General features: G+C 46.0%; 1 protein-coding gene across 5 annotated transcripts in view; it reads left to right on the plus strand.

The window, feature by feature from the left end:
- Positions 1-26,590, plus strand: part of OSBPL5 (oxysterol binding protein like 5) — a 1,002,849-nt gene that overhangs the window by 306,242 nt on the left and 670,017 nt on the right. Inside the window, exon 3 of one of the 5 annotated variants that reach the window (XM_069223009.1) lies at positions 2,993-3,083. The exons of the other annotated variants lie outside the window; for them this stretch is intronic. The gene's annotated coding sequence lies outside the window, so the exon portion shown is untranslated. The remainder of the gene's footprint in view (positions 1-2,992; positions 3,084-26,590) is intronic. 5 annotated transcript variants of the gene reach the window in all.

Below are 26,590 nucleotides of genomic sequence, written 5' to 3' on the forward strand. Positions count from 1 at the left end.
TGTTTCCATTGGCAGAACTCAGCCATGGTGGCAGAAATCTCCAACTATTTGTACAAAGTTACTAATAGCATTCTTACACTCATAAATCCTGTTGTAGAAGGCACCACCCCTGAGTAGAGGAAGTGGACACATGTACATCCAGATGTAATTCTACACTCATAAATGGTGAATAGCAAAAAAGAGAAGAGTTACAGCTTGTGTTGTAGTACATAGGGCCTGATTACAACTTTGGAGGAAGGTGTTAATCCGTCCCAAAAGTGACAGATATACCACCAGCCGTATTACGAGTCCATTATATCCTATGGAACTCGTAATACGGCTGGTGGTATATCCATCACATTTGGGATGGATTAACACCTCCTCCAAAGTTGTAATCAGGCCCATATTCAGTAAGCATAATCATGTGCATGTACCTCTGTGAATCACCCCTTAAATAGGCATTATTCCTCTGTGATATATGTCCCTTTATATATGTTGGTTGCTAGTTAGCTAGAGAAATATCTAAAGCAATTGCATATCAAATTGGCCAGGCAATTTACATTGACCTCTGGTGGTCCAAAAAGCCTCCTCACGGGGTCTGTGACTGCTTAGAAAATTAACTAATATTAACAGATTCATAAAGTGTGTGTGTGTATATATATATATATATATATATATATATATATATATATATAAAGTGGCTATAAAGAGGCTAAATGTACAATTAAAAATGTTAAAACATACTGTAAATGTCAAGGAATTTGAAGTTGGAGGCTAAAACTTAAATTAGTATCCTCAAATTGATTTGGGGGAAAAGTATAGGTTCATCAAACAGACTATAGTATGGATGATGTGTGCCTTCCATTGGATTTTGAACAGCTCAAACCTTCCTATTAAATTTAAAATGTTGATCTTTTTATTTTATTTGTTTGCTGATTAAATAAAATGTGTTATCATTTGTGTATGTGCTTGATGGAATGCTTGTTTCTGTATTTTTTTGTGAATTGTTTTGCAGTTTCAAATCATCAGCAATGTATAGGCTTGGGTCCCCGGCTTACAGTGATGGCTCAGTGAGGGGTTCCGGAATTCCAATAATGATTTAGTGAGTGGTTCCCAGGCTCCAGTAATGGTAAAGAGGAGTTCCACAGAAGTCAAAAGGTTGGGAACCACTAAATTAGGGGATTGCAATAATTTTTTCATTCGCATTTTAATATTACTAAAAATTGCATCTCAAATGTTTAGTACACAGGAAACCAGCTATCACAGTGACTAACAGCATTTTGGATTTTTGTTTGTGTTTATTCTGTCTCTGTGGTTTCACATAGTAGGCACAGGCAGTAAGTTTTGGGAACACATACATTTCTTCATCAGACTTCGACCCAGAGCAAGAGAGAATGGCAGAAAAGACAGAAATAAAAAGGACGAGAAAGATAGAACAAGCATTGACATAGCCAATAGGTCTAGCCTTTGGGAACTTATAAGTGTTTAACCATGCAGTACATGGGTGCATGGTTAAACACCTGTAAGGTCCCAAAGGTGAGACCTATTGGCTATGCCAATGTTTATATTTTCTTCTTAGGGGTCAGCAGCTTGTTTGATTTGCGCCATCAGCGTTATTGTCCCTCCCCAGAATGGCAAGACCGTGTCACCAGGTTCCCATACTCTGTCCCTGCAGCAGAGACAGGGGGAGGCATTAAAACTGCAGGGGTGGTGTCATTGGGACTGTGCTAGCCCCCACCCAGCTGCCCTACACGTGCAGCATCAAATCAACTGTAACTTATGCTAATTCACTGTGAGGGGTGAAAGCATGCATATTTCCTCAAATTGTGTTTTCCTTGAATTTATGTGGCAGGAAGCACAATGGCTACACATTTACCGTGTGGCCGCTGCAGTGTAAATAAACAACAGACACCCTTCCTCCAAGGAGTGGATTGCACACTCTGGTCACCGCCAACTCCCCACTGACAGTGCACAGAAAATAAATACATCCTAAAACATCATAGTTCTTGCTGAGACCATTGTTGCATTTACAGCCAATCATGTGTCTCTTAAATATAGTAGGTATTTTAAAACACACGTCATCAAGCATGCAGTTTTCAGCACACATTTCTAGTTCCCATGCAAACCTGGATACACCTTGTTGCATCACCTGCTGATGCCAGAGACAGGTTGCCTCGAGCTCTATTCATCATTGTCTTGAAAAAGGGAGTATTTTTCTCAGTCTTCGAGCCCTGTAACACGAGCCTGAGCATGAACGCCTTTCACAGGATGAAGTGTGACGTAGTGTGTTGGCAAACAATTCGAGCCCTGTAACACGAGCCCGAGCAAGAATGACTTTCACGGAGGAAGCATGACAGTGTGATGGCCAACATAAATGTTCTCTTAGTGAAAGTTCACTGGGCGGGAACTTTGCACGCAAAGGAGGGGCATTTAGCACAATGCACCAACAAAAGTGAAGCATTTAAGAGAAGCACAACAAAGAACAAATGGCAAGAGTCGGCGTGGTTAAAGCCTATATACTCAACACAGCATGTCTCACAGAGACAGCACATGCGCTGCCTAGGCTCGACCAAAAAACAGTTACAAAGGAAGAACGTAACAAATGAAAAAGAATTTGCAAGAGTAAGATAGACAGTAAGTGTTGCCTGGTGAAAGAAAGACATGAGGTTGAATTAGGACTAACCTGCCATGGTAATGGGCAACCCCAGGAACATGCACTGCCCCTGCACTTCTGTTTTTTTTTTCAATAAAAGTCTGCGTTTGCACTACGGGGATTGAAGATTCAGTCATATATTTTTTTCAACAAAAATTAGCATTTTAAAACAAGTGCATATTTTATCTTAGTGACTGGAAGTTCCTGAATATTCTGTAATGAAACGATGTACAACTACAGTATATAAAGTGTGTGCTCCTTTTAATATAATAATTGAAAAGGGAGACTTTAAAGTGGAAGTAATTAGCTCATCTAGAATTTATATTTTATGCATGACTGAAATACGTTTTATTTACTTAGGTAAATAAACTTTGACTGTACTGGCATTGCAACATTGATTGGACCAAAGTAATGCTGAACATTATCCTAATTGCCGTGACTCTGATATAAGGTATAGTTTGCCATAGAATGTATGCAAAAAGGTTTTGGTGTGATGCTGATGAAATTTAAACTGACAAAAGACTACCAGATGAAACCCTCTAGACTTGACTAAAATATTCCTTTATCTGACGAAATCGTGATCTACTGTGTACTTAACCTCCTTTCCTCTGTTTGCCCTCATCCTCATTAGCTTCCCTCCCCTCTTTAGGTTTCTGTTCCTGCTATTTTTGTTTGGCAGTTAACGTTACTTCCATTCCTGCTCATCCTTCCCAAACCATGAACATTTTCCTTTTTTGTTTTTTTACTCTTTGTATTTCACTAACATTGACATATATTTGAGGGATAGTTCTTATTTTTTTCTGGGGGGGGGGGCGATTTCTTAATTGTTTACCTTTCCCTCGCCCTCCACCTGGCATTCAATCCTAGTTCCTGGAGGAGGAGAAGAGTGGAAAAATGTAAAAAGAAGTGTAGATGGGAGCGGACAATGGAATACGGGGGACTGGGAGATGCCCATTGTGTGGTGAGGTGAGTGGCAGGACACCACATAATACTATTTTGTAGTACTGCTAGGGACAGTGTTGTTCATGGTTCCCAGATAAACCCCTGCTGAGCAGCAGAAGAAACATGGATGCAGTTCTGGTATGCACAGCATAGAACTGTATATGGATGCTGATCAATAAGTAGAGTTTTTCACCTTAGTATTAAAAGTAACACCGAAGACAACTTAAGCTTCTCCCTTGTTGTCTATCTCATATCACTCAGGACCCCTTGGTGTAATACAACTTCATTATTGGCAGCTATCCATTTATAATTTTATGTAAATACTTGATTTTCCGGCATATTATTCTAAAACTAAATAACTTTGTTTTGCAATGTTGTTTTCGGAGGGGCATTATCCCATTACGAGCCATTATTTTTATAGGACGTCTAATAGCAGTACTTTTAATTGCCACATAATTCCTTATGATTATTTGTTTTTGAAGGAAATTGTTTCTAATCGCTTTGTTTTGTGGTGGGTTTTATGTGTGCTACCGATGTTTATGTGGACACAATTAAATTAAAGTTAATTTTTCTGTACTACATTTCCGGTTCCAAGCAAACACAACATATTTCTTATGAGAATATAAATAGGATAATGCATGAAGTGCTCTGTGAAATATTGTGGAAAATTGATGAATTATTAAGCCCATTGAGACTTTAAAACAGCGAAGTAAGAATTTCATAAGCTCTGAGACAGCACCCCCCCACCCCGTGATTGTTGTTGGTGATTTATGAGTACCAAGACACCACTTGAGGAAATGTTCATTATAAATAACTGTCCTACAACATACCACATGTATGTCACATTTATTAATCCACACTATTACAAAAAATGTTGCTTCAGAAATTACCATTAGACCCCAGTGACCGGGAGGTGACACATCTCTCGCCTCACTCTCCTGCTGAAGAGGTTTAGGTCATTAGCGGTACTCTGTAATTTAGAGACACTGGGATTTACAAGTCTGGAAAGATTTCCATTGCTCACTTTGAGAATGTTTTAATTATCTTGCACCTATTAATATAACCTATTTATATAATTAAAGTGGTTACTGGTGTCAAACTTCGTACTTCTACAACAATATATAGAAACTGGAGTCACAGCATTTTCATGATAAAGTTATCAATATAAACCATTTAATATTTGCATTAATTGAGGAATATCACCTCGAGGCTGTGGTCTGCGGGAGTAATTGTGTAGGGATGCGCATGGCTGTTGCCCACCCCGCTCTTTGTAACAGTTTCCTGGTTGTAGAAGACAGACAAGGCACTAAGGCATGGTAGGCGCCATGTACCACCATGGTGTGTATCTCACCCTGGCCGAACCCCTTTAACATATCTGCATACAGAGGCCTTTGGTAATTATCATTTGGCAGCTTGGGAGAGGCAGCGGAGGCCGAGCAGCACAAAGTCAAAGCAGGAAGGTGCAAGAGAGGTATGGATCGCAACAAGGTAGCAGCATATCTCACAGGTGTTAAACACGAATGCCCAAAAACTGTTCATTTGGATTGTTGGAACTTTGCCTTGTTGAACATCATTACCTCTGACATTTTTTATCTCTATCATCTTTGATCACATTTTTCCCCACTGTTGTATCATATTTCTTTGACCAATAAAGTCCTTTGGAGAGATTGATGAATCCCTGGATGGATGTGGAGAGGACGGGTGGCTCACAGAGATAATGCATGTGACAGTTCAACCCTGCAGAACATATCTTTGAACCCCATCCAGGGGCCCTAATAAAGATAATATGTAGGATAACAGTACATAGCAATGGGTTGGGAATTAAGGATCTGTGCTAGGAAGAAAGGAACGAAACAATGGGTAGAGGGCATGAGCCACTAGAACACCAAAGACTGTGCTTAATGGCACACACTTAAGAGGCCTAGCGCTCTGGAGGCAGCTAAAACTGCACTGGCATCCAATATGTTCTAGTAATCGGTCCTGATTATAAATCAAGGGCTGCATAACTAAAAGGTCAAAGGATGGCCTCAAGGACCCACCATCCACTAGACTTCGGAGGTTTGATGTCACAAGGTGGTCTAGTAGAATGACACCAGACAATTGCATCGTAGGGCCAGGAGCACACCTTGTGAGCAGCAAGGGTAGCCACTAAGGAGGTTGCCATCCCCACTACCCAGCAGGGCGATAAAGATGGTCTGGTAACTTCTTGGTTACCAGGCCTTTCCGATGCTTTTTTTGCATGGAGAGAGGGATTGAGGCCTTCATATTGTCTTATGAATTTCTAGTGCTGTCATTGTGCGGAAAGTGTCCAGGTTTTTGTTCCAGCAGCAGTGTACCAGTGAATCCTCCCGTTGTGTCCCGCTCCAGTGTTCCGACCCTGTGACACATGACCAGTACCTGTGCACATTGGCAGTGTGTGACGGAGCAGCAGGGTACATGGGTAGATCTTTCGCCTTTACAGAGTGTCCGGGCTCCTAATTAGTGACTTCACAGCGCATCAGTAAATACCTTAGTCTGAAATGCCTGTATGTCACAATCCTGTCTGCAAAATATATGTACTTTCGTTGTTGATGTTTTGGTCTTGTATATTTTGCCCACAACATTATGGCAGCACGGTATTTTGCAAACAGTTTTCTGGTGGAATACTGTCTAAGATGTGTCCCGGCAGAGAGAAGCTAGAGGTCAAATGGAGCCTAGCTCAAAACTCACATTTTGCCTCTTAAGGAGAAAAGAAATATTCAGAGTGTCACTTCACATGTTGCAAAGATAAACTCAGATTTTAATCTGTTTGTGATTTTTTGTAAGCCCTGTATCATTTAAGATATGCAAGTCTATGTCTGCTCTTTAAGAAAGCCAAGAGTCTTTGTCGGTCTGATATTACTTTACCAGAAACAACTAATAGTTTACATCTGCACTTTACAATATTACTAATCAATATGCCCCCATATTACCACCCTTTACATAAGATTGAGTCAAAACTCGCAAGGAATCACACTCATTCCTTGTAGATTACACGCATCTTCTTGCAGTGGGCACACAACTCACTCCTTTGTAACTTGTGATATGAAGGTTACACAATGATCTCTGCCACAAACGCATTGCCTCAATAAGCTATCTCACATGGACTGAAAGTCTTTGACCTACTCTTACAGTGCAGTGTTTTGCAGCAGATATTACAGCTGGGGTGTTTCTGCTGATTCTGGTCTTTGATCGGATATTGCACAGAGATATCTCCAGTAAGTGCTGTAACCACTTGATATCTTTCCAATACCACACCTTCAAACTGGACGGATACACAGAGATCTCCGTCAATATTATTAAATATATATGTATTATATATTGTTTGTAAATTATATATTGTGTATAAATTGTATATGCACCCGTTTACTACTATTGCAGGAAAAAAGGCAATCTAGCAAAAGTAAAACATGTGAGTGATGTTAGTTATGGGGTGTGTTGTGTGAACTGTATGTGCATAACTATCTCTCTCTCTCATAAGAGCGAGGGAAAGAGCGCGAGAGAAAGAGCAGAGCATACTATTGTTATTGTTCTAATATCACGTGCCATGTTTTACTTTTGCTAGATTGCCTTTTTCCTGCCTCATTAGCGAATGGGTTTTTTGAGCATGTCGGGCGACATTAGATATAGCCTGCGATCGGGACCTCCGAGAACCACTACTGGCAGATTTCTGTGGTCTTACACGTTCGAGAAAGAACCATAAGTACGTTTTTATCTGTGGCTTTTACAGTGAATCTGAAGGGTTTTTCATAGTACACTTTGTTCCCAAACCACTGTGAGCAGCCAACAATTATGACACGCAGCATTAATTGTAGGTTGAAGGGCCTGGCTGTACAGCCCTCTGCAGATACCCGCTTCCGCGCCCTGCTTTTAGTCATCCGTACTGGGGGTGGCCGCACTGTCTGTGGACAGGCCCTGCATACCACCTGCCACGTGCCTCTTACACCCAAAGGGCATACCCTCTACTTAATATGGTCTTAAGTGCTCTCCTTTGCTGTGTTTTTTACTCTACCTCTTTCTCTCTATCCCTGTTCCTCACACCATTGCTGCCTTTTTTATCCCTCTAAAAGTTTCAAATCCTTTGCTTCATGCACTGTTTTCTAATTTTTCCTGGTGTGGTACTTGATTTTTCCATTCCTGCGGGTTCACAAACACCTCCGTAGGTTTGGGCACCACATATAGTGCACCTCCATCTTTCCTCACAGAGCGAAAGTTGCAAATCATTTCGGTTCAGAATTTTCAAGATGAAAAAGAGATTCTAGAGAGCCCTTGACCAGCCTCTCACATTTGTCGAAAAATTCAGGAAACGTGAATCACTGAATCACTGCATTAAACAGCACAGCCATTAAAACAAGTGTAAATCCTATCTGGTAGAGACTTCTGGCTGCAGATTCCTTACCTTTCAATTCTTCCCAGGTGTCAGGCTGGATCCAGAAGATTTTCATGAGCAGTATCCCTGCACACTGGTAGGTGGCATCGATTGGCTCCACGTCCGTCATCGACATCATCTGCGTCTGATATGATGTAGCAGGTCCTATATAGGCGCCACCCATGTGCGTCAACATCAGTTCTTTTCTTTCCGCGCCAGCTAAGTGATGATCCGAAGAGAGCTATCCCTAAGTCACTTTTTGACATGCTTTTTTCAACTTTTTGTCAAGTCTTTTTTGGGTTTCACTCCTGGTGTGTCGAGGATGTCTTCTAGGAAAATAGGATTCAAGCCCTCCAGATCCTTTCATCGGGCAATGTTTGTGACGGATCCGCACCTAGTGTGTCATTGGTTTCTGAAGTGTGACCACAACCCGAAGTCAAGCTCTGAGTTCCAGGCCATGCATCTGAAGGCTTTGACGGAGCGGTCCCTTCAGCTGATGGTGGCCCGGTGCTCAACTCTGTGCAAGTCGAGAGGAAAGTCCTGGGACCAGTCACAGAGTCCGAAGTCATCATCATTCCACTCCAAGTCTTCGGGTTGATCGGGTAAGTCGAGACACAAGAAACAATCCAAGAAGTCGAAGTGCTCTTTGATTTCTCCTCATCCATCGGCTGACGAGACAAGGGAGTATTGATGCTCGAAGCCTCATTCAGCAGAACCTGTGCCTGGGCCAACTCAAAGCTTCCCCAAGTTTCCGGGAGCCAGAGCGACCCCTGCCACACTCTGAGAGTTTAATGAGGCTATGTGCCTCATTTCTGGACAGACTGACTCCGCTGTAGTGCTTTCAGGCCCCACAGGGTCAAAGGGGGCCCCTTTGGGATCTCCTCTGGCAGCTCCAGCCCTGGCACCGAGGGGCTCCTAGGGATCCCGTCCTAGATCTTGACCCAGGTCATACCACCTTGACCTTCCCTGACTCCAGTCCAGAATCCGATGTTCCCACTGCCATTCATGTCTCTGGGTGGCACCATCCCCATTGTAACTCCTGACACCGAGCCAGATGGGCATCATATGACACCGGTATCGGTGCTGGCTGGAGCCTTGCCTCCTCATTTGGATCCTGAGCCCTTTTCCTATGGATTGGGCTTTGGGGGATGAATGAGAGGGATCGCTAAACCGTTTAGAATACCAGCCCCATACCGAAATGGACTGGTGTGAAGACATGGGTGAGGTCAGCAGACAGGACACCTATTCAGATACTGGCATGGACTCTTCCCCTACCGTGCCTACTGAGACAGGAGTTTCGTAAGCTCTGGTGGTGAGCTGGGCAGCTGAGGTCCTGGCCCTTCAACTGCCCTCTGTGGCCTTCAAGATTAATCTCCTGACAGAGGTGCTACAACCAGGAGCTTGCACCACAGAATCCAGGCTCCAGTACAATGATGCCCTCACTGAGGTCCTACTGTGTACCTGGTCCAAACCCAGCACAGGGGCTCCTGTGTGAACCCAAGTTTCTTGATGCAACACCCCACCCCTATGAGCGTGGTGGTCCAAGCCTCAACCTCACATGGTGCGTTCCTTTCGGCTTTCCCTGACAGGGAATCCAAGAGGTTGGACTTACATGAGAAGAAGCCATTTTCTTCCACCAGCCTTGCATTGTGGTCCATGAACACTGCATGCATTTTGGACCATTATTCCCACACACTGTGGGATACTGCTGTGCAAGTGCTGCCACAGGTCTCGGAGAAGGACAGGCCTGTACTCTCTCAGGTGGTTGCCGATGGGAGAGATGTGGCAAAGTTCACAATTTGTAGCAGACTTGACACAACTAACTCACTAGGTATAATGATTTCTTCAACAGTGGCCCTGAACAACCACACCTGGCTGAGGACGTCTGGATTTTTAGGGGATGTCAAGGCTTCTTTGCTGGATATTACTTTTTATGTCACCCGTATCTTCAGAGACCAAGCAAAATCGGTTCTGGATCTCTGTAAGGATTCTTGGGCTACGGCCAGGTCCTTGGGCTCGTAGTGGACCCTTGTCCCCCTCAGTCTGTCTTTTGCCCCTTTTGTGGCTACCAAAGGAGTCTCCAACTGCACCTATTTCCATCCAGTCACAGAGCTGTGCATGCTGCCCAGCCTTTGCGTGGCCGCAGGCACGGACCAACTGACCTTGTGGGACAGGTGGCCAGAGGTTAAGTAAGTCCGCCCCTCTCCTCTGCAGCAGCCTCTAAACCTTCCTAGTCTGATTCTCTCACACCATGAGCCTGTTGGCATCAGTATTCACCGTCACCTGCGCCGCTTGCGATCTATTACATCAGATAAGTGGGGTTTGCACGCTGTCCGAAGGAGCTACTCCCTCCCCTTCAAGACTACTGCTCTGTCCATACCACCGTCCTATGTTCGGATGATGGAGGATCATTTGTCCCTTCTCTGCGAGGAAGTTAAGGCTCTATTGGCCAAGGCAGCCATAGATAGGTTTCCTGTGCCGGAAGTAGGCTTTGGTTGCTATCCCAGCTACTTTATGGTCCCCCAAAGAAACAAGGATCTCTGCCCTGTCCTAGACCTTCAGACCTTCAGTCCCTCAAACTCTTCCTCAAGAAAAAGAAGTTCAAGATGCTCACTTTGGCTAGGATCCTATGTGCCCTGGACCCAGGAAACTGGATGGTAGAGTTAGAATTGTAGGACGCTTATTTTCACATTCCCGTCCTGCCTGCCCACAGATGTTACTTGTGGTTAACGGTGGGCCACAAGCACTTTCAGTTCACTGTGCTCCCCTTTGGCCTTACCAGTGCCCTATAGATGTTCCCGAAGGTGATGGCAGTGTTTGCAGCTCATATGCGGGAATCAGTGGTTTCAGTCTTCCCCTATCTCGATGACTGGTAGTTGAAGGCAAGTTCACCCAAGGCTGTCGTCTCCCACCTCCGGACTACGGTGGACCTCCTGCATTCACTGGGGTTCATTATAAATGTGTCAAAGTCACACCTGAATCCCTCTCAGACGCTCCCTTTTATCTTGGATCACCAGCCTGCTGCTGTGACTGGGAGCTACTGGCAGGATGGGGTGCCCGATTGGGGGGACCTCCAGGAGCTGGGGCCACTCACAGCCTGTGGATTGCTGTGTGCGGCCTGTGGCCAACGGAGCTGCCACTGGGACCTGAGGCATGGGTAAGAAGCTGTGGAGCACAGCGGTTGGATCGCCTGCTTGTCTCTCTTTTTAATACAGAAGTCAAGGCTTAGCGAAGATCTTGCCAATCAGGCTGCGCATAGTCATCACAAAGTTGATACACCCAGACCAATCCGGCTTCATGCCGTCAAGATGCACGCACCTGAAATTGCGGCAACTGTATGGGGTTCTACATATGACAAAACACCAGAGCAATTACCAGGCGGCACTACTATCTCTTGATGCCGAGATGGCCTTTGAAAATGTGGAATGGCCATATATCTTCACCACTCTTAATGGGTTTGGTGTCAGGCCGCGGTTCCTGGACTGGATCAGACTGCTGTACAGAGACCAAGAGGCACTTGTACCCCTGGCGGTGTGGATCTGCCAGGACCCCTTGATTCGGGATATAGGGTCTGGCGGAGTCTGGGAGGGGCGTATTTCCTTGTACTCAGACAATATTTTGCTATATGTCATCAACCACTGATGGTTCATTGATAGGATAATGCAGGTTCTTCATATATTTGGGGAGCACTCTGGTTACCAAATTAACTGGGACAAATCGTTGGTCTGTCCCCTGCCGGGAGCTCCCCACAACTTGCCCTTGAATTGCACTGTACCGATCTGCCAAGAGGGCTTTATATATTTGATGGAGCAATACCACTGACCTGGTCAATGCATTGCTCTGCCTCCCGTGGCTCCACCCTCTAAGTAGAGCCCTTTCCCTGGCTCCTCTGAACGCCTGACCCCTGTCAGGACTTCAAGGCCCCCCTCTACCCGCAGGCTTCTGCCTGCGCCTCATCCCTGGTATCTGGTGGGAGAGCTCTGCTTTCCTACTAAGCTACCTTCTGCCTCTCTCCTCCTTTCGCTTTACTTTGCCCTCTGCTCCTCTACATTCCCTTAGTGCTCCTTTTCCTTGTTTATCTCTCACTCCGCTCTCTCTTTCTCTCACTCTCACTCCCTCCTCTCTCTCTCCCGCCACTGCTGCCTCTGCAGCCCTGCCCCCTTTTTCAGCCCCTCCCCCTTTTTCGTGGATTTTTTCGTCCCCCTCCCGCCTCCCAGCTGTCCTCTCCCCTCCCCACCTCCCTACTTAATGGCAGCCGCTACGTGGCCGCGCCTCTGGCATGCCAAAGGTGTGCCAAAGGCAAGCCCGCCTGCGCCCATCCGCGCCTGGGCTGCGCCCAGCACCAGAACCCCTGTCTCCCATCCCCCCACCGCTGCCACGCATGTCTTCACTACGACCCCGCCACCCTCCGCACCCTCAACACCGGCCGCTCTCCCGCCTGCCTTCAAGCCTCCTCACAAACCACTTGCGGACCCTTCTCCTGCCCAAACTGCACCTTCACCAGCCTCCACGCCAACGACCCACCCACCAAGGCAGGACTCAACCATCTCAGATGTATCCTCCTCAACAACCGCTCTATCCACAAGCATGCAGTAGAGCTATAGAATCTACCCGACTCAGCCTCCCCAGACGTCGCCTTCATCACCCGCAGGGACCGCTCCAACAAACCACAAGAACACCCTCAGGATCACAACCAACACCGAAGACACCCTCAGCACCGCCAAACTCCTGCACTTCAAATCCACAATGACCGAAACACCACCCTCCGAGGGACCCTCATCTACAGGCCCCCCCGGCCCACGACAGCAGTTCAGCGACTCCATTACCAGCATCATCAGCGCGCAAGCTCTCGCATCCACTGACCACATACTCCTCGGAGACATAAACTTCCACCTCGAGAACACCAACGACAACAACACTGCCACCCTTCTTGACAACCTCTCCAACCTCTGCCTCAAACAGCTCATCACGACACCAACCCACTCCACAGGACGCACACTCAACCCTATTTTCTCTGCCAGCAATCACGTCTCTTTCAGCCACACCACCGAACTCCACTGGACAGACCACCGCTACATCCACTTCTCCTTCAAGAAACCCACAACACACCACCACCCACAATGGATCCCCCACCGCAGTTGGAACAAGGTCACCAGAGACCAACATATCTCGACCCTCTCCCAGAACCCACCCATCGACACCACCGACACTGATGGAGCTGCCCACAACTTCAGGCAATAGGTCAACATCTGTGCCAATACTCTCGCCCGAACAAGAATCTCTCCAATAGACACACAAAAGGCCTTCTGGTTTACCGCCGACCTCTACGAATCTAAGCAAAGCTGCAGAAGACTCAAAAACACCATCCGCAGACACCACCAACTCATCTGAGCTGCCAAAAAAACCACCTTCAAAGACTGAATCAACAACAACGCACACAGCCACAAGGAGCTCTCCAATGTTTGAAGGAACTCTCCAACCCCAGCTCCAACATCAACAACATCCCACCATCCCAAGACCTCTGCGACTCCCTCGCCTACTTCCTCCGCAAGATATCCACGACACCTTCAGCACCCAGACCTCCCCAGCAACTACCAATACCACAGATTCACCTCAGACCATCCTCCTACTCTCCTGGACCCCCGTCAACGACACCATCGAAATAATGAACACCATCCACTCCGGCTCTCCATCTGACCCCTGCCGTCACCACATCCTCAACAAAACAAGCTCAGTCATCGCACCCCAACTACGGAAGATCATCAACAGCTCCTTCAAGTCAGCCACCTTCCCGGAGAGCTGGAAACACGGCGAGATCAACGCCCTCCTCAAAAAACCGAAGGCAGACCCAAAGGACCTCAAGAAATTCCGGCCTAACTACCTGCTCCTCTTCCCGGCAAAAGTCATCGAGAAGGCCGTCAACAGACAACTAACCTGCTTGTAAGAGGAGAACCGCACCCTGGATCCTTCCCAATCCTGATTCCGCTTCAACCACAGCACCGAAATCGCCCTCATTGCCGCCACGGATGACATCAGAACCATACTGGACTGCAGCAAAACCACGGCCCTCATCCTTCTGGACCTCTTGGCCACGTTCAACACCGTCTGGCACCACATCCCATGCTCACGCCTCAGCAATGCTGGAATCTGCGGCAAAGCCCTGGACTGGGTCACCTCCTTTCTCACCGGCAGGACCCAGAGAGTCCGCCTCCCCCAATTCCACTCGAAGGCCACCAAAATCATCTGCGGCTTACCCCAGGGTTTGTCCCTCAGCCCGACCCTCTTCAACGTCTACATGGCCCTGCTCACTAACATCCCCTAATCCCACAACCTCAACATCATCTTATACGCCGACGACACCCAGCTGATTCTCTCCCTCACCAAGGACTCTGCCAAGACCTACCTCCACGAATGGATGAAGAGCAGCTGCCTCAAACTCAATTCCAACAAGATGGAAGTCCTCATCTTCAGCTCCACCCCCGCATGGGATGACTCCTGGTGGCCTGCCACTCTCGGAACCGCTCCGACTCCCACTGATCACGCATGCAACCTTGGCTTAATCTTGAACTCCTCACTATCCATGACCCAGCAAGTCAACACCATCTTCTCCACCTGCTTTAACACCCTCCGCATGCTCCAAAAGGTCTACAAATGGATACCCACCAAAACCAGAAGAACAGTCACCCAAGCCCTTGTAATCAGCAAACTGGACTATGGCAATGCCGTCTAGCAGGGACCACGGCCAAAGTCCAGAGGAGGCTGCAACGCATCCAGAACGCCTCCACACGCCTCATCACAGACCACCTGAAAACCCTGCACTGGCTCCCAGTCAACAAGACAATCACCTGCAAACTCCTCACCACGTTTACAAAGAACTGCACAACACCGGACCAGAATATCTCAACAGACGACTCTCCTTCTACACCCCGACCCAGCATCTCCACTCCGCCGACCTCGCAACCATCCCACACATCCGCAGAACTACAACGGCAGTAGATCATTCTTGCACCTCGCCAACAAAATGTGGAACACTCTTCCCACCCACCTGCGCCAGACCAAAGACCTCCTTAACATCAGGAAACTTCTCAAGACCTGGTGGTTCGAGCAGTAGCAGCACCTCCCCCCCTGCTTTCTCCTCCTCCCCTCCTCAGCGCCTTGAGACCCTCATGGGGGAGTAGTGCACTTTACAAATCCCTGATTGATTGATTGATTGATATATGTCACTAGGAGTCAGGAGTGTTTCCTCTGAAGAAACCTGCAGCCCCAGTTAGACAGATTCCAAAGAGATGTAGAACACTGGAGGGTGTTGCCGCTCTCCTTGATGGGTAGAGCCGCCCTCTACAAAATGATGACATTGCCTCAACTCCTATATGTCTTCCAGAATACTCCAGAATACCCCCTATATGATACCAGCAGTGGTGTTTTGAGAGGTGGATCGGGGAATCAGACTGGTGTTATGGGACGGTGGCAGTTCCCGCATCACATTTCAAAATCTGAAGCTGGGGATCTACGAGGGTGGGCTAGCCATCCCAGACCACCTGCACTGCCATTGGGTGACACAATTGGTAACCATTAATGACTGGGCCTTTGCTGATCAGGGGGGGGGCAGCTTTCCGTGTGGCTAGAGATGCAATGGGCGGGAGGGATACGAATCTGCCTTATATACCTGCACAAGGTTGAACACATTGCCAGTACACACATGAACATTAGTGAGAGAATTGAACTACCACACCCGTTTTTTGGGTTGGGGATCTACCTTGACTGCAAGAACCCCATTGTGGTGCAGTGATTTACTGGGGGATTTCAGGGCCCTGGATGGGATTCGCAGGTGGTCTCTATTGGGAATATACCACCTTGTCGATATGCAGAGGTGCCAAGCACAAGTGACGTTCAAAGTCCTCCAGCAAGAATATGCTTTGGCGGACACTGAGCGATATAGGTACCTGCAGCATTCACTGTGCCAACATGTCCCGGAAGGCGAGCAAATTGCCGGAATCAGCCCTCCTAGAAGATCTCCTCCTGGTGAAACCATTGGAAGTAAAGGCCATATCTATAATGTATAGGAAATTGATGAACAACTTCCCAGACCCGATGATAACCCTGCGCGCTACATGGGAGGTAGACTTGGGAGCACTGGATGATGAAGATTGGGTGGAGGCAAGGCAAAGTCCCAGGGTAGTGGCGATTAGGGCCCGGTTCAGGCTGATCCAGTTGCAAATTCTACACAGTGCGTATTACTCCAGAGTAGTGCTGTGCAAGATAGGTAGGGTGCCGACCCCACAGTGTTTGAGGCAGTGTGAGCAGGAAGGAGCTTTCTATCACATCGCATGGATAAGCCCTGCGATACAGGCTGAGTCGTAGACATATGTTGTGTTCTTTTTTGCCATATGCTACATTGTGCAATAGCTGTTTTTGGTGCTTAATAAAAAGATTTATAAAAAATAAAAAGAACAAAAAAAAAAGAATCTGCAGTGATGGTTAATAAACAGTGATTGGGTCAGAGACAGATCCCTCTGCCTTTCCCAACCAGGTCTGAAAGTAGTGACAGATGTGTCATTCTTGGTATGGGGTAGCCACCTGGGAGAGGTGGAGATCAGAGGCAGAAAGGGAACTCCTCCTCAACATTCTGGAGCTCTGTACAATCCGGCTGGCATTGAAAGCCTTTCTTCCCTCTATCAAGGGAATGATGGTGCAAGTGTTCACAGACAGACAACACCACCGCCAGGTGGTACTGCAAAAAGCGGAGTGGGTTGTGGATCCTTTGTCAAGAGGCTCTGTGCCTCTGGTCATGGCTGGAACTTCAGAGCATATCCTTGGTGTTTCTACATCTGGTGGGATCTCTGAACGTCAGAGTGGACAAACTCAGTCAAAAATGCCGGCAGATCACAATTGGTGTCTCCATCCAGAGGTGGTGCAAGGTATGTTTCGGCAGTGGGAAGAGACTTGGTTATATCTGTTTGCCTCCACAGAGAATGCACAATGCCAGCAGTTTGGAGCATTAGAGTTTCCAAGGCGGCAATCACTCTGAGATGCTCTGAGATAGAGCTCATGCCTCCTGGATGCCTTTCCACCCATGCCCCTCCTGTCCCGAGTTCTCAGTAAGCTCAAGAACTACTGGGCACAAGTAATCCTGGTGGCTCTGGACTTGGTGCAGAATGTCTGGTATCCCAAGCTGCTAAGCATGTCTACCGATCCTCTGATCTGACTGCCTCTTTGGGAGGATCTTCTGTCGCAGCAGCAGGGGAGGATTCTGCACCCAAACCTGTGCACTCTCGGCCTTCTTGCATGGACATTGAGTGGCTGCAGTTGACAGCCTTTGGCATTCCTCCTGAAGTCTGTAATGTAATCTTGGCAGCTAGGCTCCCCTCCACCAAAACGGTGTATGCCTGTCATTGGAAGAGATTTGTGCCATGGTGCACAGACCAGTCTGTTGAACCCTTTTCTGCCCCCCTCTCTGAGGTCCTTTTGTTCACCTTTCCCATGCCCAGCAGGGTTCTGCTCTGGGCACTCTTATGGGATATTTGTCTGTTTTTTCTGCTTTTTTGCAGTTGCCTGATCAACCTTCCTTGTTTAAGTCTTATATTGTACAAAGGTTCCTCAAAGGTCTTACACATCTTTTTCCGCCATCCCCATTCATTTATGCCCCAATAGGACCTGAAAATGGTTCTTATTTTTTTGATGTATTCTCCTTTTGAGCCTCTCCACAATTGTCCTGTCAAGCTACTAAAATTGAAAACAGCCTTCCTTGTGGTAATTACATCTGCCTGCAGAGTGAGTGAGCTGTAGACATTGTCACCTAAGCCGCCCTACCTTTCTATCTATCCTCACAAAGTGATGCTTTGCACTAGGGCCTTGTTTCTGCCAAAAGTGGTCACACCCTTTCATGTAGGCCAATCCATCACCTGGGCTACATTTGATGCACCCCTACATCCTCTGAGGATAGAGGAAAGACTCCACCACCCGGACCCAAAAAGAGCGTTGGCGTTCTACCTTGATCGTACAAAAGAGTTCTGGGTTCATGACCAACTCTTTGTAGGGTATGTGGATGCACAGAAAGGTTGAGCAGTGCAGAAAGGGACCACCTGTACATGGGTTGTACTCTCTATTAAGATGTGCTACATACTAGCAAAAAAGAACAACCCTGAGGGTTTATGCGATCATTCCACCCAAGCTAAAGCTGCGACAACTGCATTACCACACGGAGTTCCAGTCCTGGACTTCTCCCAGGCAGCAACGTGGGCATCTCTGCACACATTTACAGAACACTACTGCCTGGGCAGCCAGGACCGTAGGGACAGACACTTTGACCTTTCAGTGCTGCAGGACTTTCTAGTTTGAACTGCGGAGATTCGACTGCTGTATTTAGAAGTATTGCAGCTGAGCCTGCAACCCCCCTCGATGGAGTGTTATCTGTCACGTAAGAGGTTCCCCACGGACAGGGCCAGTGGACTCCTATGCGGCCGAACATTACTCTATCCCGCTGGCATCTAAATAGAGCGGTCAGCCCCCCAAGTCGGCAGGCGGTAATCGGATGGAAAAGGGATGGTGGGACCAGAATTGCCATGATCTAAATCAGGACCATAGTCTCTACCAGATAAGGTGTTACCGAAGGTAAGTAACATATCCTTCATGGCCTCCCAAGACCTTTTTTAAAGGCTTATATTTCAAACACTACTGAACTGATTTACACCAAACAAAAATAAACCTTTCTGATAAAAGATCTACTTTCACACCAGGTTTGGCATAAATCTGTTTAGCGTTTTTTGCTGAGAATACCTTTACTATGGGAGCTAAAATAGGAAAACCCTACATTTTTACCTCTCCATTAACTTTTTTCCTCCTTTTATTGAAGTGTGCAAAATTAGCCAGACCACACCTTGAGATTCGACCAGAGGGTACAAAGTTATGGCAAGTCATAAAACGTTTTTTAAATGGAAAGTACATTTGAGCTACTGTTCTGTTACTGTATATGTGTATATAAACACATATTAGTTGCATTACAGCATTACTAGAACTTTATATTAGTCACTGATCTGAGTGTAATGATTCCCAACCCAGCAGCTAGTGGTGTTGACTCCTATCCCCTGTTAATCACACTAGTTCTGGCATTTCTGTCTCTGACCCTGCTCCTCATAAGAATGGGTTGTCAGCTATTGATGCCAGCCATCCTGTTCAGTTTAATCATTTATGTATTAAACGGTAAAACAAGTGCAGACAACTAGCCAAACCCAAGTTCAGTGTTTCTCATCTGAATGGGAGATAAAGAGATGTGACAGGTATTCAGTTTAATACGACAGATGGGTTGCTGGCCGAAGCAAGGTAACTCTACCTGCCCACTCTAAGGCTCAATATCCTATTAGCTGGACATGGATTGTCACAAAATATCTTTGTCTGCGTCTCCCTATTACTATGTATGCAGTCAAAGAAATGGTTTAATTGTGGTTCACACCAATAACGTTCATTAATTAAGAGACAATATGAGTTTTTTTAATTAACATGTAAACAAAATATTGTCCGTTTCTAGGACACTGCTGTCAAGCACACCCAGTTGGACGCTAATCATGTGCAAAGTCAGTTACACATTCCAACTGCCTGTTTTCAATATTTCTTAACTTTTGAGCCAGGAAATCTAGGAGGAGTGGCCTTTACTATGTGTCATTAACGCAAGGAAGAGAATGGCCTCCATTCTCTTTAGTATGTTTCTGAAAATGTTGTTGCACATTATGTTTAATGCAGCATATTTTGTAGTATATATTATTCACAACACATTAGAATTGAAATTTGTTAGCTTACTACATATGTGCAATAAAAATTTCTGTTTGCAAGTAGAAAGACCCCCACCATCGATAGAGTGCAACATGGTTAATTCGATAAACTATGTGACTACTATTCATTATTAAACCGCTTTTATTAATGACGAAGACTCAATTTGTATTAGTATTGAAACTACAGATTCCTATGTGCTCTCATTGAAAATATTCTTGTAATGCTTTACTGATTATTGGGCCAAGCTAGGGGAAACCTCCTCCAGGGATGTTGTGTGAAGTTTTAAAATTTCACCTGAAGTTTAGGAACACTGCTTAGCCCAGTGCAAGGCTGAATTTGTTGCTACATCATGCCCAATATAGGAAGGACATCCTGGTTCTTTAATCTCTGTGTCTGCCTGTGCCTGCAAACACTCTCCCCAGGCAGTTATGAGCCCATGGAAGGGAGATCGGAACAGGCAGTGATGATGCATGGTGCAGTGTGAGGCTGGAGTCGGCAGCAGCTCGAGAGTGCTTGGCTTGCAGAGGCGGAGTTCCTGAATGCGGAAACTGGCAATACCGGATAGGAGACATGAAACTACGTGGAGACAGTCCAATTTCCGCCTGTGTATCTCTTTCCTGCAGCAGGAATGATTACCCACTGCAGTCACAGGCTGTTAAGCTGTATTATTGTAACCTTTGTAAATATAAAAATATACAAAAATTTGAATCAGGGGACTTATTAACTTTGCTCACCAATACATTTGTAAAGCATATATAGGTAATACCAAAATAAAACATTAGCATAAAGAGCTATGTTTACAGGATGTGGTTTGAGACCGGAGGACCAATTCACAACACTTTTTGCTACAGAATGTATCATAAACAGTGCAATTTGCCATTGGAATTGTGAATCCTGTAATTTTCAAATATAAATTCTACTTGCAGCAGTAGAAAATCCATCAGGCGGGCAGCTTTTCTGCTGTCATAAATGTAATAAGCATAAAGAGTAGACACAGGGAGATATGTGATTTAGAGAAAAACATCTAGAATTTAAAATGCCATTCTGCAGACCCCAGGGAAAGACATAACACGCATCCTTGTGCAACACAGACTTGTATTAGGTCCGAAGTTTCTAGATACTGCTATGCTGTCACAGGGGGGAGCCCATTATAACATTCATAAACGGGGTGACAAGGCCGGCAAGCTCCTTTATTGGCTTGCCGATAAAGACTTGGAACTCTGTCTGATACCATGCATACTCAATTCGAAAGATCAGCTCCTGACTGACGCCTTTCTAATTGCACAGGAATTCGCACATTTCTATGGATCTCTTTATGCTTCAAGTGAACCACCAGTACCTGAGTGTCACAGTCCAGCTGGTGAAGACCTAGTGGTTCCTCGGCTGTTCACAGAATCCTGCTACAGCTAAATGTACCTCTGACTGAACAGGAACTCCTTACTACCTTGAACTTCCTTGTCTCTGGGAAAACTCCTGGCCCTCCCACTTGAGGCCTTCAAAATTATGCCTCGCTTCTTATGCCAATGCTGCTTGCAGCCAGCGATGAGGCATATGCATGCGGCAAGCTGTCCCATGGCTTACGTGGCACAATCTTCCCAATTATCCTAATACTAGGGAATCTCCCTCAGGAATGTAGCTCTTATCGCCCCCGTTCGTTAATAAACCTTGAAACCAAAGTGCTAGCTAAAGTCCTCGGCAATTGATTGGTAAGAGTAATGTGTATCTTGGTGCACTATGACCAAAATTAGTTCATGCTCGGACACAGTATGCTGCACTGCCTCTGCCACTTTCTTTATGCCCTTGAGGGGTCCAGGACAATAGACACTGCAAAACCCTACTATCACTGGGCTTCAGAAAAGCCTGCACTTTGGTCCATTGGCGGTTCATGATGCATCTCTTGGACCCTATGAATTTCGCCCCCCTTTTCTGCAGATACATCCGGATGCTGTATACAGAACCATGGGCATGTGACAGGGTGAACCGCATGCTCTCTCCCCCTTTCATGGTTGGCTGGCAAGGCTGGCCCCAATCACCTGTTCTACTTGCCCTTACTATTGAACCACCAGCTGAGTGGACACACAGGGATGACCAGATTTAACTGTTTTGATGGGTATTGCTTAAGGAGGATAAAATATCTCTTTATGCGAACTAAATCTTGGTGCAAGAGAGCAACCATAAGAGGTCTGTTCGCAAACTAATGCAGATGTTGGAAATAAATGGGGAGGCTTTGACCTCGTAGTCAACTGGTCAAATTTCACATACCTTGCAATCTCAGGGAGCAACAACACCCTTGCAATACAACCAGCCTCCAATGGGCATGGGACCTAAATATTGCACCACTACTTTCTAAGACATAGCGTGATATGGAGGTGTGGGCCCCCGTTACTCTCAATAGTGCAGGTAAAAATGCATGTTTTGAAATGATCTCTCTCTCCTGCATCATATATGTCCTCCAAACCTTCGCTTATGATATTCCCAATTCCTTTTTTCAAACGCTCTGCGCTGCAACCGCTATATTTCTTTGGGCAGGTAAAAATCCTTGTGTCACATATGATAAATCAATCAAAGCATTTGTAAAGCGCTCTACTCACCCGTGAGGGTCTCAAGGTTCTGAGGGGGAGCTGCTACTGCTCAAACAGCAAAGTCTTGAGGTGTCTCCTGAAGGTAAGTAGGTCCTGTGTCTGACGCAGGTGGGTGGGAAGAGTGTTCCATGTCTTGGCGGCGAGGTGGGAGAACGATCTGCCACCAGCGGTCGTTCTGTGTATGTGTGGGACAGTGGCGAGGGTAAGGTCAGCGGAGCGAAGCTGTCGGGTCAGGATGTAATATGAAAGCCATCTGTTGAGGTATTCTGGTCCGGTGTTGTGCAGTGCCTTGTGAGCGTGGGTGAGGAGTTTGAACGTCATTCTCTTGTTGACGGGGAGCCAGTGCAGACCTCTCAGGTGGGCTGTGATGTGGCTGTGGTGGGGTATTCCAGGATGAGGCATGTGGAGGCATTCTGTATGCGTTTCATAGGACAGAAATGTGTCCTATCACCATATAACAGTCGACTAGGAGTGTTGGATGTCAAGATGTATTATTGCACCAGTCAGACAACCATATTTTGCCCATCAATGATTTGCTTTATGCTGAGGAAGACAACCCATGTCTCTGACTTGAACTGGACAGTCTTGAAAGATATAACATATCAGGCTTGTTGTATGTCTCAGCCAAAAATGCAGTCTTCCCTCTGCCACCTTCACCTCACTGAAATGTTGGAAATAAGCACTTCTATGGATATGGTGGGAGGGGATGCTAACTGCCAAAACACCAGAGGTGTACTTGGCTGCATCAAACAGTGGAACAAAAGTGTTTACAACATCAGGATGATATTGGTATGTCTAAATTGGATGACACATGGACAGGGGACCATATCTTCTCCTGCTCCCACCTGACCGAGACTTATAATATGCATAGGCCACAATTTGTTTGCTACGTACAACTTGGTCATGCCTTAAATGTACATATTAAGGGTATCACAAGACTCCCCATTTGTAACCCTTCAGAGGCTAAAGTGCACTTGAAGGAAAGAGCATTTCACAGATATATTGTACTCTGGTAAATAACTCCCCAGGTCCTATGCTTGGCCTCTGGGACAGATGGGCTAAGGACATTGGTCCACTAAACCGTGCTGATTGGATTAAAGCAAAAAAGGCCCCTAAAGTTGTTGTTTCCATGAGAATGTGATTGATCCAACTCAAATATTTGCATCATATTTATTAAAGCCCACCCAGATTGAATAGAATGTAGGGGTGGGCCGAACTCACAGACTTTTACTACACTGAATTCCACAGAGTTACACAAAAACTCCTTGACATTCCATGGGGTTCCACCCATTGCTAGCTGAAACCACAACAGCCACTCTGTACAAAAAGTCTGCTATCTTTTTTGATGTTTGCTAGGCGTTCAACTTTAAAAACAATGTGGTGGTATGGGCGTGTTGGGCATTTCTACAGCGAGCTAGGGATTTGTGCCGAGACTGAAAACACAACAAAACTAAACTAAATCCCCACAGAAGAGGGCGCCTCTGACGAACACCGCAAAACACATTTATGTTCAGAAAAGATGTTAGTCGGCTAGACAGCACTTTCACCTCTCGGACTTCGCACACGACCACAGCTGCTGCAGCACACAAAAAGAGTAACTGTTCTAATAGGCACTTCGTGCAGATTAACAGGTCCATAAATACATTGTGCTGAACATAACATGCTCTGTGTGAGAAAACAGAGCTGATTGCAGAGGCCCCCCAACTTTTTGCCCCCATTTTTCACTTTTTGCTGGTGTTTTCCTGACTCTGATGGTGCCCTGGGTACTGCTAACCAGTCCCAGGGCCTATGCGCTGTATAAAATAAGTATGCAAATTACGATAATTATAATAGGCTCTGTCAATCTACCTATAAGTCCCTAGTATATGGTATGGCATGTACATGGTTTAAGGACCCCAGCATAGATAGTGCAACCCTACGTGCACTGCTGAGGTGCCCAGTGTCATTTTAAAGGCAGGCCTGCCTTGCTGGCTGCTTTTAAATTAAAGTTATATGCAAATTCGACTTTGGAATTAAATGTACTTCCAAAGTCTTAAACAACCTTAATTTTACATATAAGTCACCCCTAATGGGTGCCCTATGTGCCCCTAGTGTTGGGTGCCATGTAACTATAAACAGGAACCTTATAAAAAATAGTTTTATAAGCCCTGGTGAGGTAAAACAGCCAAATTTGTTTTTCCCTCATTGTAGTGTATGGCCTCCATAGTCTAGAATGGGGAGAATTTATTTTAATTTATAAAGCCCCCTTAAGTGTCAGATACCTCAAGTTTGGTATCAAATTAATTGTTATAATAAATCCCACAATTTACAATTGTTGGATTTAATATAACTTGTTCAGGTAAAGAGTTTTAAACTCTTCCTAAAAAGTTGCCAACTTCAGCCCTGTAGTGCTCTGCTCTGATTGGCCAGCCTCTATCAGCTTGGCCAGACTGCCTGTATGAGGTGTGAAGTCGTCTGGGCTGAACACAAAGAGATGTGCCTGGGAGACGAGAACTTCCCTCAGGAGATGGAGAAGCAGTAAGCGGGGGAGGCTGCCAAACTGGTCTTCAAAGGCAGGGAAGAACATTTGGAGCAACCCAGCACCTCCCTCACATCCTGCAAACCCAGACAATTAGGTGCCCCCTTGATTAGATTAGGAGAGAGCAGGAGAAGGGTGCGTTTAGGATTTTTACCCACACCAGAGGGTGTGCTCAGCCAGATGTAAACTCCAAAAATCAGTTTCAGTCATGATGGATTTTTGAGGAATGTTGCTCCCTGGGATTGATTTTTGACACACTTCCCAGGAAGTGGTCATCACAGGGGGAAGGACCCTGCATCTGATTGGAGAACCATGTTTTTCACCCAAGAGCAAGGATAAAACTGGCAGAGCTGCACCCACACCTCAGTTCCCTACCAGATCACTACAAGAAAGAGCATCAGAAGAAGAAGGACTTCCCTACTGGACCCCTAACCTGCACCTGGACACTGCACTCTGAAGGACTGCACCAGCTGCACACTTGCGCTTCACCATAAGAAGGACTTTGCCTGGCTTCAATTGGTTCAAGGAGGGACTCCCTGTTTGCTACAGGTACAAAGGAGCTGCCCAGAGTCCCCTGCATCAAGTCCTGCAAGCAGTGTGCAGCTGACCAGCATCCAGTGGCCATTCGAGGATTCTGACCAAGTGCATTCTGGGAATTGTAGCCCCAAGTCCAAAGGAACAACTCAGAGCTTCTGGAACCTTGGATCAAGTTGAGGACACTTCAAGGACCCAAAAAGGACCTGTGGAAGAAGATCCAGAGGTTTGGAGACATTTGGAGCAAATCCATAAGTTGAAGAGGTGAACTGTGGGAGTTGTAGTCCCAGACCCCAGAGGCAAACCTAATCCCCTGAAGCCTTGGCTGGTGCTGTGGACCATTTTCTGAATCAAAAAACACTTCTGAAAGTAAGTGTGACACGGTGTTACCTTGTGGGTGGCCTGAACTCTGGACTTTGCCCCTTTCCAGTGTGACCTTTTCTAACCCTTTAAGCGCTTGTTGCTTCTTTGTGCTAGAAAACATTAATTCTTTCAAAATTCATAACTCTGGTTCCCCTTATCCGATTTTAATCATTTTGGTGTTATTTTAAAGATAAAAATATAATCTATGTTTTAATTGTTGTTGGATTTTTATTTTGTTTTGTGTTTTACTTATTTACTGTTTTGTGATTTTTAAATGCTTTACACATTAGTCTCCTAAGTTAAGCTTTGTCGCTCGTTGCCAAGCTACTAAGGGTTGAGCTGAGTTTAATTTATTGAGACCTAACTGGACCTAAGTAGAGGTTAGTGGCCTATTGCTAAGTGTAGGTACTTACCTGCCCTTACCAATAATCAATTTTCCAACACTCTGCCATTTTGTTCATGGGAACACCTGTTATTCTATAGCCGCATGTTTGTCTACAGCACATGCCCATTTTATGTCTGGTTGTGCCTTTTTTGGATGCACGGCATGAGGCTATTGGTTGTGCTGGGAACCTCAGCCAGTCATCTCCATTCACATGCTTGTGACCCATGTTTACAAACATTGAGGGACCTAATTCTTTCCTTGGCTGTCATGTGGAGTGTGTGCTGGCTTCACCTGACCTTTATATGCACAGAAAGCCTGTAACTTCTCACTCATGTCTTCCTTCCAGGGCAGGGGAACCACAACTTGGCCGCAACACTAACAGGTCGGAAAAATGGGGTGAAGAACTAACAGATATCCAAAACCGCCCCCCTGCCTATCAAAGGAACATTAGCAGTAAGTCAAGAAAGGGGAATCCTGGTAA

The sequence above is a fragment of the Pleurodeles waltl genome, chromosome 3_1 (genome assembly GCF_031143425.1).
Source record: "Pleurodeles waltl isolate 20211129_DDA chromosome 3_1, aPleWal1.hap1.20221129, whole genome shotgun sequence".
In the NCBI taxonomy this organism is placed as follows: domain Eukaryota; kingdom Metazoa; phylum Chordata; class Amphibia; order Caudata; family Salamandridae; genus Pleurodeles; species Pleurodeles waltl.